This window comes from Lagopus leucura, unplaced genomic scaffold (genome assembly GCF_019238085.1).
Source record: "Lagopus leucura isolate 7727_CA_CO unplaced genomic scaffold, USGS_WTPT01 Super-Scaffold_100001, whole genome shotgun sequence".
Lineage (NCBI taxonomy): Eukaryota > Metazoa > Chordata > Aves > Galliformes > Phasianidae > Lagopus > Lagopus leucura.
The window spans coordinates 47,407,281-47,421,680 of NW_024962262.1; the positions used below are offsets into that span (position 1 = coordinate 47,407,281).

Below are 14,400 nucleotides of genomic sequence, written 5' to 3' on the forward strand. Positions count from 1 at the left end.
AGAACTGCAAACTGCATCTGTCTCTTTACATATTTTTAATGTCTTAGTTTTTATATTTATTTTTTACCTTGCAAACATTGACATGCAAATAGCAACCACACGGTGATGTAAAGATATCTCAACATCAAAATGTCTTCAGGTCCATAACACCTCCTCAGTGCCACATTTTCTAATAGTATATATTACTTTTTTTTTTTTTTTCCTGAATGTCCATATGCAATGTCTGGATATTTTAAATTCATCTTTTAGCAAGGCTTGTATGTTATGTCACAGTGTTCATACTCAGTTGAGTTTCTTCTTTTTCTCAGTGATTAAATGAAGTGCTTGGCATCAGAAGTAGTTCTGCCATCCTCAATGATGTCAAAGTAGCTTTACAATCTAGATAAATTATAGTTAGCAATGTGAGATCTGTGGAATAGATAAAAATGTAGCAATGAGACTGTCATTCATAAAATCTTCTCTTTCAAATCAATTTTCAAACAGACCGAGGTTTTCTTCCTAAATAAACACAGTCTATAAAAATCAGTCTTGCTATAAAGGTGAGAACATATCCAAAAAAACTTCTAGGCAACTTTTCTGTTATTAGCAGTAGATGTGAAAGGTATCTGTTTGGGCTTATTTTATGTTTGTTTATTTCACATTCCATTGGCTACATTAGGACACCTTATTTTGTCACCTGTGTATTATATGATTTTCTGTTTTGAGTTTTTTGGGTGGGGAGGGAATGGTTGTTTTCGGCAGAATGAAGAATGTTGGTTTTTTTTATTTCATGGGTGTATTGAGAGACCGTTTACATTTATACAAAGATGGTCACATCTTCTTGTGCAAACTGGCAGAGCTCCCATGGCTTAAACAATTTATAGTATTTATAGGACTGAATGATTTTATTTGACTGAATCAATGATAGCGTCTCAGAGCAGAGATATACTGATTGTTTACTCTTATTTGATGACTGTGGTGTGCCTTGAAATGTTTTTAGTCTTTTTTTAAAAAAATTTCCTGGCACTGCTAAAGGAGAAGAAAACTCTAATTTTTGGTAAAGCTCTCTGGCCTCTTAATGCCTGTTTTTCAGAAATGGAGTTGACTGCTGTATTCCCTCTTCAGTTTGGTTGAGGAAAGAAGTCTCTCTGGAAGCAATTACTTTTCTCAGTTCCTGTAGACATTATGCCCATGTGGTTTTTCTCTAAGTTTAAGTTCCATCAGTTCCAAACCATTCTGAAGAGATATGTTGTTACTGAAAAGGGGTTGTTTTAGGCACTTAAGTCAGATGTGATAAGCAAATTTAGCATTCACAGATTGCTGTAATTGTGCAGATAGATCAGGTAATGGCATATGCTAATATCCATTTAGCTATTATTACCTCCTTCAGACTTCTCACTTGCCACTATCTGCAAGTAAGAAGTATTGTTAGAATTAAAGATGCCTGTGGCAATTGTCTGAATCTTTCAAATTTCCCCCTTCACATATATGCAATACCCTAGTGACTAGTTTGCAAAGGGATTTTGATAGGCAATCATTTGTTTGTCTGAAATTCAGACTTTTCCATTTGCATTCCAGATTTGCCTACCTCAGTAGGAAAGAAAGCTTTCACTTGTTGTACGTAATCCATGATGATGCATAAGGGTAAATTTATACTGCAGTTTCTAGACATATAGATGTATTTGAGATTGCTTAAACTAACTTGCTTAGATACTGATAGCAATGTAGGCAATGGTAAGAGAGCATGGACCGCAAGGTAACTACTACAGTGTTCACCAGCTTCTCACAAGTTTTGTGGGACACAGTATTCTTGAAATAGTATTTGATAACATAAACATTTAGCTGAAGTTAAAGGAGATAGACAAAAAAGCATTGTCTGGTAGGTGAAGAAAAAAGAGGTTAAGTGATTATAAAAATGATAGACATTGCTCAGAAGAAAATGGTAGATGTTACGGGTGGTGTTGGGATTTGTAACTTGAGCTAATAAAAGACAATGCTTAGATCTCGTATTTGAGGGCTGAGAGTACTGACGATAAAAGTATCCAACATTTTTTCCTTTATCTTGACGTTTCCTTTGTTCTAACATTTTCCATTCCAAGTGGCACAGGATGAAAATGGTAACACACTGATATTGCTACAGGGAGAAGTATTGACTAAGACTGAATTTTTTTTGTTGTTGTTGCCTAATCTATTCTCCCTTTAATTTTCAGTAGTACTTAATTTTTTTCTTCAAAATGCCTTTCCGTTCTTCTCATTTTTATCATACATCTTCTGATAAGGTTCTGTAAAAATTTCCATGCATTCTTTGAATTTCTGCTTTCAAACTCATAGAACTCCTCGTTGGCATCAAAAGGTCACTGTCCTTTATTAGGGATATAAATTTTAAGCCACTTTCACCACATAAGCTAGCATAGTCTTCTGAACCTTTGCAGACAAAATGAGGTTTCCCTTGCACAGGATGGGACTAAAGGTGATGGCTAGAAGAAATCAGGTATCCCTAGTGGACATGGAATGGCCAGACGAGTAGAGATGAAATACAGGTTGATCATGAGGGAAAACAGACTGACAAATAGGCAAGGACTGTGTCTAGGAAACTATGTGGAAACAGAAATGGATGCCAGAAAGTTTCCTGAGAGAAGTCAGAAAAATAGGGGGAAAAGGAGAGAGACTGAGAATATGGGAATAGGGTATCTGGAGTGCATGCGGTTGAATGAAGCTTGCTGTATGCTAAAATAAAAAGCATATGACTGAGATGGGATAAGTAGGGCAGTTAGTGTGCTCTGTGAGCTTAATGTAGGCATTACCATGAGATCTTTAATAGAGTCACAGAATAATCAAATGGTTGATGTTGTAAGTGACCTCTTGAAATTGTCTAGTCCAATCTCCTTGCTCAAGAGGGGTCAACTAGAACAAGCTGCCGATGACCATGCCAGTCTCTACAGCTGGAGACTCCACTAGTTCTCTACGACCTGTGCCCAGGATTAATCACTCTCACAATAAGAAAATGTATTCTTGTGCTCAAATGGGATTTCATGTCTTTTAGTTCATACTCTCCATCTTGTCCTGCCACCGGCTACTAATGAGAAGAATCTTGCTCCTTATTCTCTGTTGCCTGACATCGGGTACGTATGAGGGCTGCTCTAAAAGTAATGCCTTCTATTATATTATGTTGATGCACAATGCCTGAGGCAGATGTTGGTGGGATGACAGTACAGGCTGAACCTTCCTGACAATATTGTTGCATTTTGTTGCCATGTACTAGATGGCAGCAGAGGGGCAGTCTGACACAATCGTGTCTGACATGGAGTTCAGATAAAGCAAAGATGTGGAACTGAATTCTTCCATGTGGAAAAAATGGCACCGTCTGATATTCATTGACTCTTGCTGAATGTTTATGGAAACCAAACAGTGCACGTGAACACAGTGAGGCAGTGGGTGGGGCCATTCAGCAGTGGTGGCAGTGACATGAAAGACAGGCCGTGTTCCACATGGCCATGTACAGCATTTCACACCACAAAATGAAGAGCTTCCTGATCAGCTCATCCATGTGAATGGATGGACTATGACTGGGAAACCCTGTGTAGAGATGAACATCATCTTAAATGCATTGGAAACTTACCACAAAGTTTGTGCCAGGTGGGTCCCATGTATACTGACACAGGAACTGAAAGAACACCGCATACAAGTTTATAAGGACTTACTGAACCAATAGATAGCTGAAGATGACAATTTCCTGGATCACATCATTACCAGTGATGAGACATAGTGTCACTCCTGAGAGCTGGAGTTAAAACAGTAGTCCATGAAGTGGTGACACATGAATTCCCCATCGATGAAAAAGCTCAATGTGCAGCCTTCAGTGGGTAAAGTGATGTGCACTACCTTTGGGATAGGAAAGGGGTGATTCTTCTGGATTTTCTGGAACCCAGACAAGCCATCAACTCTGACTGTTACATTGCAGTGCTAAGCTGAAGGCTCAAACTTACAGAGTCAGGCCAGAGAAGAAGGCAGCCTTTTTCTTGCAACTCAGTAATACCAGGTTCCATACCAGTTTGAAGACCATGAAGCACATTGCCAGTCTTGACCAAACTGTCCTACCACATGCAGCGTATAGTTTGGAGTTGACAATTTCTAACTTCCAGCTGTTTGGGCCAATGAAAAAGGGGCTGTGTGGGCAACCTTTTCCTGGCAACAGCTCTGCCATAGAAGCTGTGAATCAGTGGGTCAGCTCTGCTGGTTTAGATCTTCGTTAGCACAGCATGCAGGCTCTTGTTCATTGCTGATGAAAATGCATAGCTAACAGTGGTGACTATGTTGAAAAACAGTATTTTGTAGCTGAGAATTTGCTCTATCAAATAATGTTGTTATGCTGTTTGTATCTGTTGGAAATAAATGGGAGGCATTATTTTCAGAGCAACCTACATATTTATACTGATGATTTTTCCCTGCTCCTAGCCCTCTTGAACCTTCTCTTCTCCTCACTGAACAGTTCCAGCTTTCTCAGCGACTCCTTGTATGAGAGATACTCCTCTCCCATTACCATAATTGTGGCCCTGCACTAAATTCACTAAATTCCAGGAAGTCCATACATATCTTTCATGTATTGGCTCCAGCACTTCAGATATGGCCTCAGTGTTCAGCAGGGAGGAAGCATCACCTCCCATACCTTGCAGGCCACAATTTTCCTAATGCAGCTCAGGGTCTTGTTGGCCTTTTTTGGGGGGCAGGTGAATGGGTGCATCTGTGGCTTGTGGTCAGCATGTTGGCTGTGAGGATCTTCCTCTGTATCTCAATCTTCTGCTGTGAGGTTCTCTTCCTCTGTAGAGAAAATTTTCATTTGGTTAGATGACAGCCTATACTGGTGCATGGGATTCCTTTGCAGAGTCAAGATTTTATATTTCTCCTTGATGAACTTCAAACAAATCCCATCAGCCCATTTCTCCAGCCTGCCAACGTTCCTCTGGATGGCAGCACGACCCTTTGGTTTATCAACCAGTTTTCCCAGTTTTACATCATCTACAAACTTGCTGAGGCTACCCTGTGGCCCATCATTCTGGTTCTTAATGAAGATGCTAAATGGTGTTGGCTTCAGTATTGACTGGAGGGGGTAAACCATTAGGAACTTATCTCCAACAAGACTTTGTGCCAATGATCACAACCCTCTGTGCCATTTTCATAGTCCTAGCTCTCTGTTTTCCAGCCTAGTTTTGTCGTAGAACTTTTTGTTTTACACTTCCAGTTCTCAAAAACATGTACATAAAGATACCATGCTCCAAAACCTATTCTTTATAACTTGGTCTAAACAAATTCAGTGGCTACTTAACTGACCTGAAAGCTGGGCTGCAAGAGCTTTCCTGCAAGTTGAGGAAGCAAGATGTGAGTGCAGAGCATAGGTGTGAAATAAAAGGTGAGATACAATGGAGGGAAAATTATGGGGCAGGAGACAGGGGAGAGGCTTCCAAGCCTGTCCAAGTAGAGAGGTGAGTGGTAAGAAATAACTGTTTTCCCAATTCCTGCAAACTATATTCTCTATTCTTTTAAGGGGCAAATTGTAGTGATATGCACTTCTGTGTGACATTTCAGTTTTATTTTGAACATCATGTGGCTACAGGCAGCTTCAAGTTCCACAGACAGAGAAAACAAGAAAACAGGAATATATTGCCATAAATCTCCTCATTTGCAAGTCTACTTTTCTACTGCATGTAGACTGAGTTCTCTGCTTCCATGAAAGTACATTTAGCTTACAGTACTTAACAGAGCCCACTGGTATATCTCATAGATTTACACATTATTTGAGTTATTATTTGAGTTTGATTTTTGAAGGAGACATCAGTGGAAAAATAAACATATAATACAGCAAAGTTAGCCCCATGTAGGAATTGAGGAGTAAGAAGCAGTGCCATGCAGAGCACGTGAGTCTTCAGCAGGATGCAAAATCCTTTTCTCTACATCCCTTGAGATTTACAGAGAAACAGGGCACAGAGTTGGCTGCAATACAATTATTATTCACTGGAAATAAGAGCAATTGAATACAAATTATAGACCATTTTCAATACATTAAAAAGGTTGATTTTTAATGTAGTTCAATACCTCATTTGATATTTTTAATCAGTTTTGGAAAGCCTTGAGTATCTTGACACAGACTGAAGCTTATAATTTTTTTTTAAATTGTTTTAATGAGAATAACTTGGATAGACCTGTGTGTAGAAAGGTAGTGGTTACTCATTTGGGAATTTAATCTTTAGGAACCAGGTTCATCAGTGTTAATTAGAATCCATACCCAACCTCCCTGTCCTTCCAAAATTATCATATTGCTCTGTATAAATGATAGCTCATCATCTCAAGTACTGCTATTTCACATTTTGAACTACTTAGGATTATGTTGTAGGTAAAAATCCACTGCACAGAATAGAAGGGAAGAGAAATGTATAGAGAACAAGAGGCAGGAAAAGCAAGCAAGTGCCTCTCATTTCTAAAATTTTCTTACAAATGAGACAATAAGAAAAGTCTAAGATGGCAAATCATGTTCTTTATATCTGAGCTCTGTTTTTGAATTTCATCTTGCGAGCTGCATCAGGGTTATGAAGGAAGGATATTGAGGCTGTGTTCAGGAATGAGTAGCAGCCTAACAGTAAAAAGGAAAGATTATGTTCTGTTAAATTTGGGAGCACGTTTATATGAAATGTAGATAAGGTCATCATGAGGACACATTCGTATTCCACTTCATGGAGTACTTACACAACTTCTTCTGCAGAAGTAATGCACGATAGATTAAATGTTGAATCTTTTTTTTCCATTTTTGCCCTAGCCTTACACAGGCAAATTCCTGCTTGCCTGCGTAGATACTCTGCATTCGTTCTCATTGGAGTGGCTATATATAGCTATCAGCATCTGCCACACACACTGGCAAACGTTCTTTAAATCTGCAATTTTTTTCTTATCAGTTCTATCCCTGTGCATTAATGGAAAGCAAAAACCACCCTAACTCTTTTCTCCCCTTCTTCCCATTCTGAGGAAAAAAACCCAAGAACACCTAAATATGAGCTTAGTGTCAACAATTTGTTCAAAATCACATCGTTTTAGGGAGAACTTCGGTGCATAGCATGTGTAACAAGCAGGTCCATGCTTAAAATTGGAAGTTCGTGTGTTAAAAAATAAGTGCAGTTCCATCTCATTTGGCAATATAAACTCCAGCATAGACTAAATAGAGAAGATGGTACTGATGAGTGCAGGCCTCCTTTGGAAATACCACATATCCCAGCCTATACTGGGAGAGAGCATCCCTCAAGGAAGGAAGAGGGTTTAGGAGAGATCTGTGTAAGCCCTTTCCTCAAATGCACAGCACTGTCCTCCCCCTGCTGTGACAGAGCCTGTTGGACTGCTGCAGGAGGACGATTTGGGCAGGAGCTGAATTCTGGCCTTTTTTCTCTGATTCCCAGGGTGTTGGGTTCTGACCCAGGAAGGCAGAAGTGAAAGCAGAGGGTCAGCTGAAGATGCTTTTAGATAAAAATAGAAAAGAAAGGAGAGATGAATTGAATGCATTAAAAAAATAATTCCAGAATTTTTCTGACGCTGTGGACTTAACTAGAGAGGCTGGAGACATGGGCACAGAATTAAGGGTGTTGATACTTTTCTACTATTTATCAGCTTTATTGAAGAATTGCAGTGCTTGGGAAGCCAGTTAGCAATCACAGCACTTAAGTACTCTAAGTATGAGCCAGTTGTTGATGTTTTCTTTCCAAGATGTTCATGGGAAAGAGTTAGCAAGCCACATTTACCAGAAGACACAGCTCAATTCATCCCTGTAATGTTACCAGTGACCTTCCCCACAAATAAAGAATGTTTTCCCACGTTAGACAGGAAGAACTGGACAACAAGAGCAGTGTGGTGCAAAGATCCCTGCTAGCCGTAGGTTATTCAGGACCTTCGAGTGAGTCCGTGGGAGGGCTATGCATAGAATGTATTAAATAGACAGAGTGGTGTTTGAAACAGTCTCAACAAAAACAGTGGAGACCACAATGTGCAAAGATGGATTTTCCATATAGCTCTTAAACTGTGGTACAAGCCTCTCTCCTTCCAGCAATCTGCAGTCACAAAGGCACAGAGTAAGCCTGTGTGCAGGCAGTTCACTGAACACAGTGGGCCTAATTTTTCTAATTATTCTTTCATAGTAGTTCTTGTAGAAGGAAAATGCTGTTTGAATGCCTTTACTTTAGTTCTAGAGGCTGCCTGGTTTCCCTCAATTTCATTTCCCTTCTGAATTAAATAACATAATCCCTTTTTACTTTTATTTTTGTATTTTTTTTTATAGGAAAGCACTAGCTAAACTTACCTATACATTTTGAAAACACAATTGATTTATTTAGAGCCTAAAATTTCCTTCATGCATTATTTTCCATATGGTACGTGCTATGCTATGCATTTGTTGCTATGGTGAATCTCTTGTTGTTTCCCATCGTTTTAACCAGTGGGATGGCTATCATCAGAGAAAAATCTCTTGGAACTGGATGCAAACTTATGATTGTCAAGAGAATTCCTTAATGTACGCACCTGCCTTTTTGTGAGTTTTTCCCAAGGTTTTTTGTTTTGTTTTGTTTTTCCTAGTTATTGAGTAAATATTCTGGGCACTTCATTGGGATCTCTCTGGAGTGAGATCCTCCCTTCAATAGAACTGGTCTTCCAACCTTTTCAAAAGATGACCAAGTAACCACCTTTTAGAGCTCAGTGGTTTATTGCGATCAAAGCATGTTTCTTTTGCTTCTTTTATTTTTTTCATCAGACAATATGGTTCAGTTTATGAATTAGATCTGGAGTTGATACAAGAGTGCATGCATAAACATGGCCACAACCCTGTATAATTGCTTCTGTAGTTCCTTTTGGAAAGCAATAAAGATATTGATGAAGGAAATGAGATTTCTAGAAGTACAAAACCAGATTTCAGTGGCACGTTTTTTCTGATTTCCATTTTTTCTTTGAATCCGTCAGTAATGCTCATGATGATGGTAACTGGATGTAATAAAAATCCTCCCTGCCAGAAACAAAGCAGCGTAATGTGCAGTGGCACTGCTCCCACTTTCCCACCTTTGACCCCATTACCATGGATTGCTCCGAAGTTCTGTGAGGGTATTGAGGTGTTGGAGAAACCTATCCTTTCCTGGAGGTTGCTGCAAGCGCCAGGCTGTCCTCAGCATTGAGTTTCATCCGAGCATCTCCTCCCCATCTGCTTGATGTCTCCTGAACAAAGGAGTGCTTGGGAAGAGCAGAGAGCGGTGGTGGCTTGCTGAGGATTTCTGATTACCGACACAGTGCTCAGACAGGGAGCTTCTCACAGCTCCTGTTGTACCACACTGGAGCACTGTGTTGGTGTGCAGTCAGGTGTGAAGTCCAAGCCCCCGTTGCTGCTTCAGGGACTCACATTCCCCCTTCCAGTAATTATAATGAGGTAGAGCTTTTCTGCCTTCTCTTTGTCTTCAGAGCAGTCTACACGGGATCATGCTGAACATAAAGGTGGATTAGGATTTTTTTTGAAGTATCCACTGGAAAGATTTTATGGCTCTGTTCTGTAGTTTCCCCAGTCTTTCATAAATTAGAGTGACATGAAACTGCCACCACTGTACATGCTCACTGGGGTCAGTTATGACTGATGAGCAGGAGAACCAAAGGCAAATACAAAGAGCTTCACAGATCACTGTTAATTCCAGCTAAATAAATAACGTATATGTGTTGCTTGATGTGTAAGGTTAAAAAGGTCAGACCTCCAGTAATTGTTGTAAATGCACCCAGCCAGGCCAGAGGCAGTTCAATTCTTTATTGTTGGTCACATATTCTCTTTCAATAAATGAAGACAAATATACCCTTAAATATCTGCATGTAACATACTTTATTCGCCCTGCACATCGTAAAGTTGTCATTTCTGTAGCACTTCTGAATAGTGAAGATCTATCCCTATGGTACCACAAAATAGCTTCCTAGAAAAGTAATTAACAGAAGACCGTTTTGTTTTTGTTGGCTTTTTTTTTTTTTTTTTTTGTAATTTTTTTTTTGTATTTTTTTCCAAGTTCAGAAAAGATAAATAACGTAGGCGTCTGATTTCCTGTCACTCTTGGTTAACTTTGTATGAAAATGGATAGCTTCCAAATTGAAACAGGCACCGGCCTGTCTGGAGGAAAATGCATCTGTAAAGAAATGTGTACATTACATATTCATGCAGCTCCAAATCTCTTAATTGTATTTTATATATAACAATCTCATGCAGTGAAATACGGTACCCTTATTATTTTGTGAGTTAAAAGCAGCATGCCAGAGAAGCTGAGCTTGCTTCGTACAGAGTTCAGGATAAGCATTTCCTTTCCTGAATTCCCTTGTGCATGCCCTACTCTTCCCTCCCCACCAACATGTTTCGCTGAGAGATGGAGGCCCAGTGTGAGGTGGCTTCACACCGCTTCTATTCAGAACATAAATACACCGAAACGTTTGCACCAGTGAGCCATGGGGTTGGAAATATTAATAGAGACCAAGCATTTTCTCTCAGAACCAAAAATTGATATTCATATTCCTCTGTATTTACTGCAAGTGGCTGTGATGGAAGCTTATGTAGCTAAAAAGAGAGGAAAAATTGGAGTATTCCTTGTTAACTCTTATCTCTTTTTCCTAATATACGTTTAAAGGACTTAAAATGTTCTCTGTTTTGTAACTCTCTTGAAATGAGATAATGAAGATGATGGCGTTTTTTTCTTGCACGTACTAGAGATTATTAGCATCCATCAACAGTGTAATCCATTGTTAATCAAAGCTGGCATTTATTTAAAACTGGCTGTACAAGTGCATTGCAAAACACAGGCGGGAACTATGTAAGTACTCCAGCTTCTAATGACTCTAAGATGTGCCAGAGGAGGTTTAAGTTGGGTATTAGGAAACATCTCAGAAGGAGCAGTGAGGCAGTGGCACAGGCTGCCCAGGGAAGTGGTGCAGTCTCTGGACCTGGAGGTGCTGAAGAACCGTGTGGATGTGGCACTGAGGGACGTGGTCAGTGGGCATGGTGGGGGTGGGCTGCTGGTTGGACTAGATGATCTGAGAGGTCTTTTCCAGCCTTTATCCTATGAAGTAGAAGGCAGCTACAAGATTTTTCATTAATAACACAGTCAAAACCAATATCGTATGGAGCGGCTGTGACTTAGCGGTTACCCATTATTTTCTAAGAGATCTTCTCCAGTTTTAATTGCACTCTGAGTGACATATGATACAGGAAAATTTATTAGCTAGTTAAGTGCTGATCAAGTGGAACTACCAGTCTGTAGCTAAAATATGCTGTCTGGGCAAAGGGCACAGAAGGAATCACCAAGGGCAACATGCAGTGGACAGTTTGAAGAAGACTGTAAGCCAATAAAGAATTTCTTTCTCAGACCTAATCAGAAATATTTAGCAGGCAGAAAAGTAAAGCATACGAAGAAGGAAAGGACATAAAAATGTTGTGGGCCTTGTGGGGGAGTCTGAAAAAAAGAATAATGTCAGAACCTGACGAGGAAAGGATGAAGTTATGCTTTGAGGAACCCAACTGGAACTGCTGGCATTGCAGCTCCAATTTATGACCAAGGCTGTGTACAAGATCTTTCAGTAGCTTAGAGATGACTGGGCAATCCTAAAACCAGTAGCATTTGCTGCAGTATATTTTTATTTGTTACTATGAGGAGCATGCACTGTCTCAGCCCCTGAAAGCATACCAGCTATTTTCTTTTTTTTCCCAACTCAGAGAGTTTATATCTCCAGATAATATCCAGTTACATTCTCATCAATAAACCAAAAATGATTCATCTTTTACTACTGCAATCTCATTTCAGAGCTTCAAAGCTCTTCCTAAGCAGTAAAGGCAGCTCTGCCAAGATTACACGAAGCACAGCTGGGGGGGGATCAGATGAGGTGCAGGCGGGTGGAGACACCTTTCTAAATGGCATCTGTGCTCCCCAAGTCAGCATGAAAGCAAAGCCAGCTCCATCCTCAAGTATCTGTGACACAGCTTGCTGTGCAACAGCGTAGACTATAAAACTCTTTCATAACCTCTGCACTGGAAACAAAAATTATGTGAATGCATCAGCAAAGGCTTATTGCTGAATTCCAAGTCAATGTTTCTTGCTGCATTTCTTCCTACCATTTAGGTCCCTTGAAGCAAAGACAGTTCCTGAGTGATTATGTCACTTAGGTTTACCACTTCCATTCGAATTACTCACTGATCACTCTCTGCTTGAAATTAAGAGTTTTGCCATTGTCTTCAACAGTAGCAAGATCAGGGTTTGACAGCAATGAATATTTCTTTTCTACATTGTATGAACTTCCTTTGGTCAAGAAGATATTGCCTGGGGGAAGACAGTCCTTTTTTCTTCAGTTTCTCTTTGTTTTGTACCAGAAACTGAGATGTAATACTTGTGGTTGTTTTTGACATTGTTATTGCTTTTAAGAAAGTCAGCAATGGCAATACAGAATAGCTATTGGTGGCCCAAGATGGTTTTTGAATTTAGAAATGCTATATAATCTATTAACTTCAGGACATACCTTTAGAGCATCAAAGGAGCTTCTTCGCCAGTCCAAGGTGCAGGGCTCATTTTTCCTCCTGGTAATTAAAGTCCCGAGCATCCTGTTCAGAATCAGTTTCCTCACTGGCTCTTAAGTGAATAAATCTATGTGAGTGATTTCATGACAGTTGCACATTAGGAGTTATGGCATATCCCTGCACATAACTTACAGAACTATCTCAGTACACAGGGAAGAGACCATAAAACATGCCGAATGGGGATTTCTCAGATATGCTAATTGCTGCTATATAAAGAGCATGGGATGAAGAACTGACACAGAGGAAGTTCAGCTAGAAAGCCCCTGTCACAAATCTTTAAAGGTTCATAGAGGAGAGAATCCTGCTGCTGCTCTCCCCATCTGAGCTCTGCCTAGTGATGACTTCATGTGGACGGGGCTGGAACACAGCTCTGCCCCCTATGGGGCTTCACCAGTACCCCTCATGGCAGCAGTTCCCACCTGCTTGTTTGCTTCCTGGGTGCAGTGCCCCAATGAGTTCTTGCCTATCCCCAGGCACACCCAAATTTATTCTTAATCTGTTTTTTCTTGAAGCAAATTGGATCACACTTACCATTCCCACCTTCTCGTCTATGAGTTTGGCTCATTGCCACTTCCAATAGGCTGGGTTTTGTGTATTCAGAGCACAAGCTTGCCTAGCTATTTCTACTACCTCTTCTGTGAAGCTTAGGTTTGTAGTTCAGTGACAGGAAAGTGCTGTCCACACCAGTGATCCGTCTTTTTTTTTTTTTTTTTTTTTTTTTTTTGCCAAATTTGCACTAAATAGGCAACCGATACATGGATGGATATAATATGCCAACCTGCCAAAGTAAGCTCCAGATTTGTAAGTGACTACAAAAAGAATTTACAGTGTAGAGGCAGACATGCACTTCAGCAAACGTGCTGCCATCAGGCTTGAGTTGAACTGCTGTAGCTTCTTATAATGGTACCATGTATGCCCTGGCAATTTTGCACTCAGTGGAGTGAGGCTGGATCAAGGAATTCATTTTAACTATGCCACTACTGCTTAATACTGATTTTTAACCACTGCATTTGAACCCTTTCCTTAGAATCAAATAATTATTTGGGTCAGAAGGGATCCTTAAAGGTCATCTAGCCCAAGTCCCCTGCAGTGAGCAATGACACCTACAGCTAGATCTGGCAACTGATCACGAGTGGTGTTCCCCAAGGGTCAGTGCTGGGGCCTGTCCTCTTCAATATCTTTATTGATGACCTGGATGAGGACATTGAGTGCACCCTCAGTAAGTTTGTAGGTGATACCAAGTTGACTGGAAGTGTCGATCTGCCTGGGGGTAGTAAGGCCCTACAGAGGGATCTGGACAGGCTGGATAGCTGGGCTGAAGCCAATGGGATGAGGTTCAACAAAACCAAATGCCGGGTCCTGCACTTTGGCCACAACAACCTCAGGCGACGCTACAGGCTTGGGGCAGAGTGGAAGACTGTGTAGAGGAAATGGACCTGGGAGAATTGATTGATGCTCAGCTGAACATGAGCCAGCAGTGTGCCTGGGTGGCCAAGAAGGCCAATGGCATCCTGGCTTGCATCAGAAATGGCGTTGCCAGCAGGAATAGGGCAGTGATTGTCCCCCTGTACTCAGCTCTGGTGAGGCCGCACCTCAAGTACTGTGTGCAGTTTTGGCCCCTTGCTGCAAGAAAGACATTGAGGCTCTGGAGCGGGTTCAAAGAAGGGCAACAAAGCTGGTGAGGGGTCTGGAACACAGAGCTTATGAGGAGTGGCTGAAGGAGCTGGGAATGTTCAGTCTGGAGAAGAGGAGGCTCAGGGGAGACCTCATTGCTTCTATAACTACCTGAAGCAAGGTTATAGTGAGCTGGGGGTTGG

The 14,400-nt window shown here is 40.7% G+C and overlaps 1 protein-coding gene across 1 annotated transcript in view; it reads left to right on the forward strand.

Moving 5' to 3' along the window:
* The window catches only part of AFF3 (AF4/FMR2 family member 3), a 317,614-nt gene that overhangs the window by 53,601 nt on the left and 249,613 nt on the right, over window positions 1–14,400 (forward strand). The window lies entirely within an intron of this gene.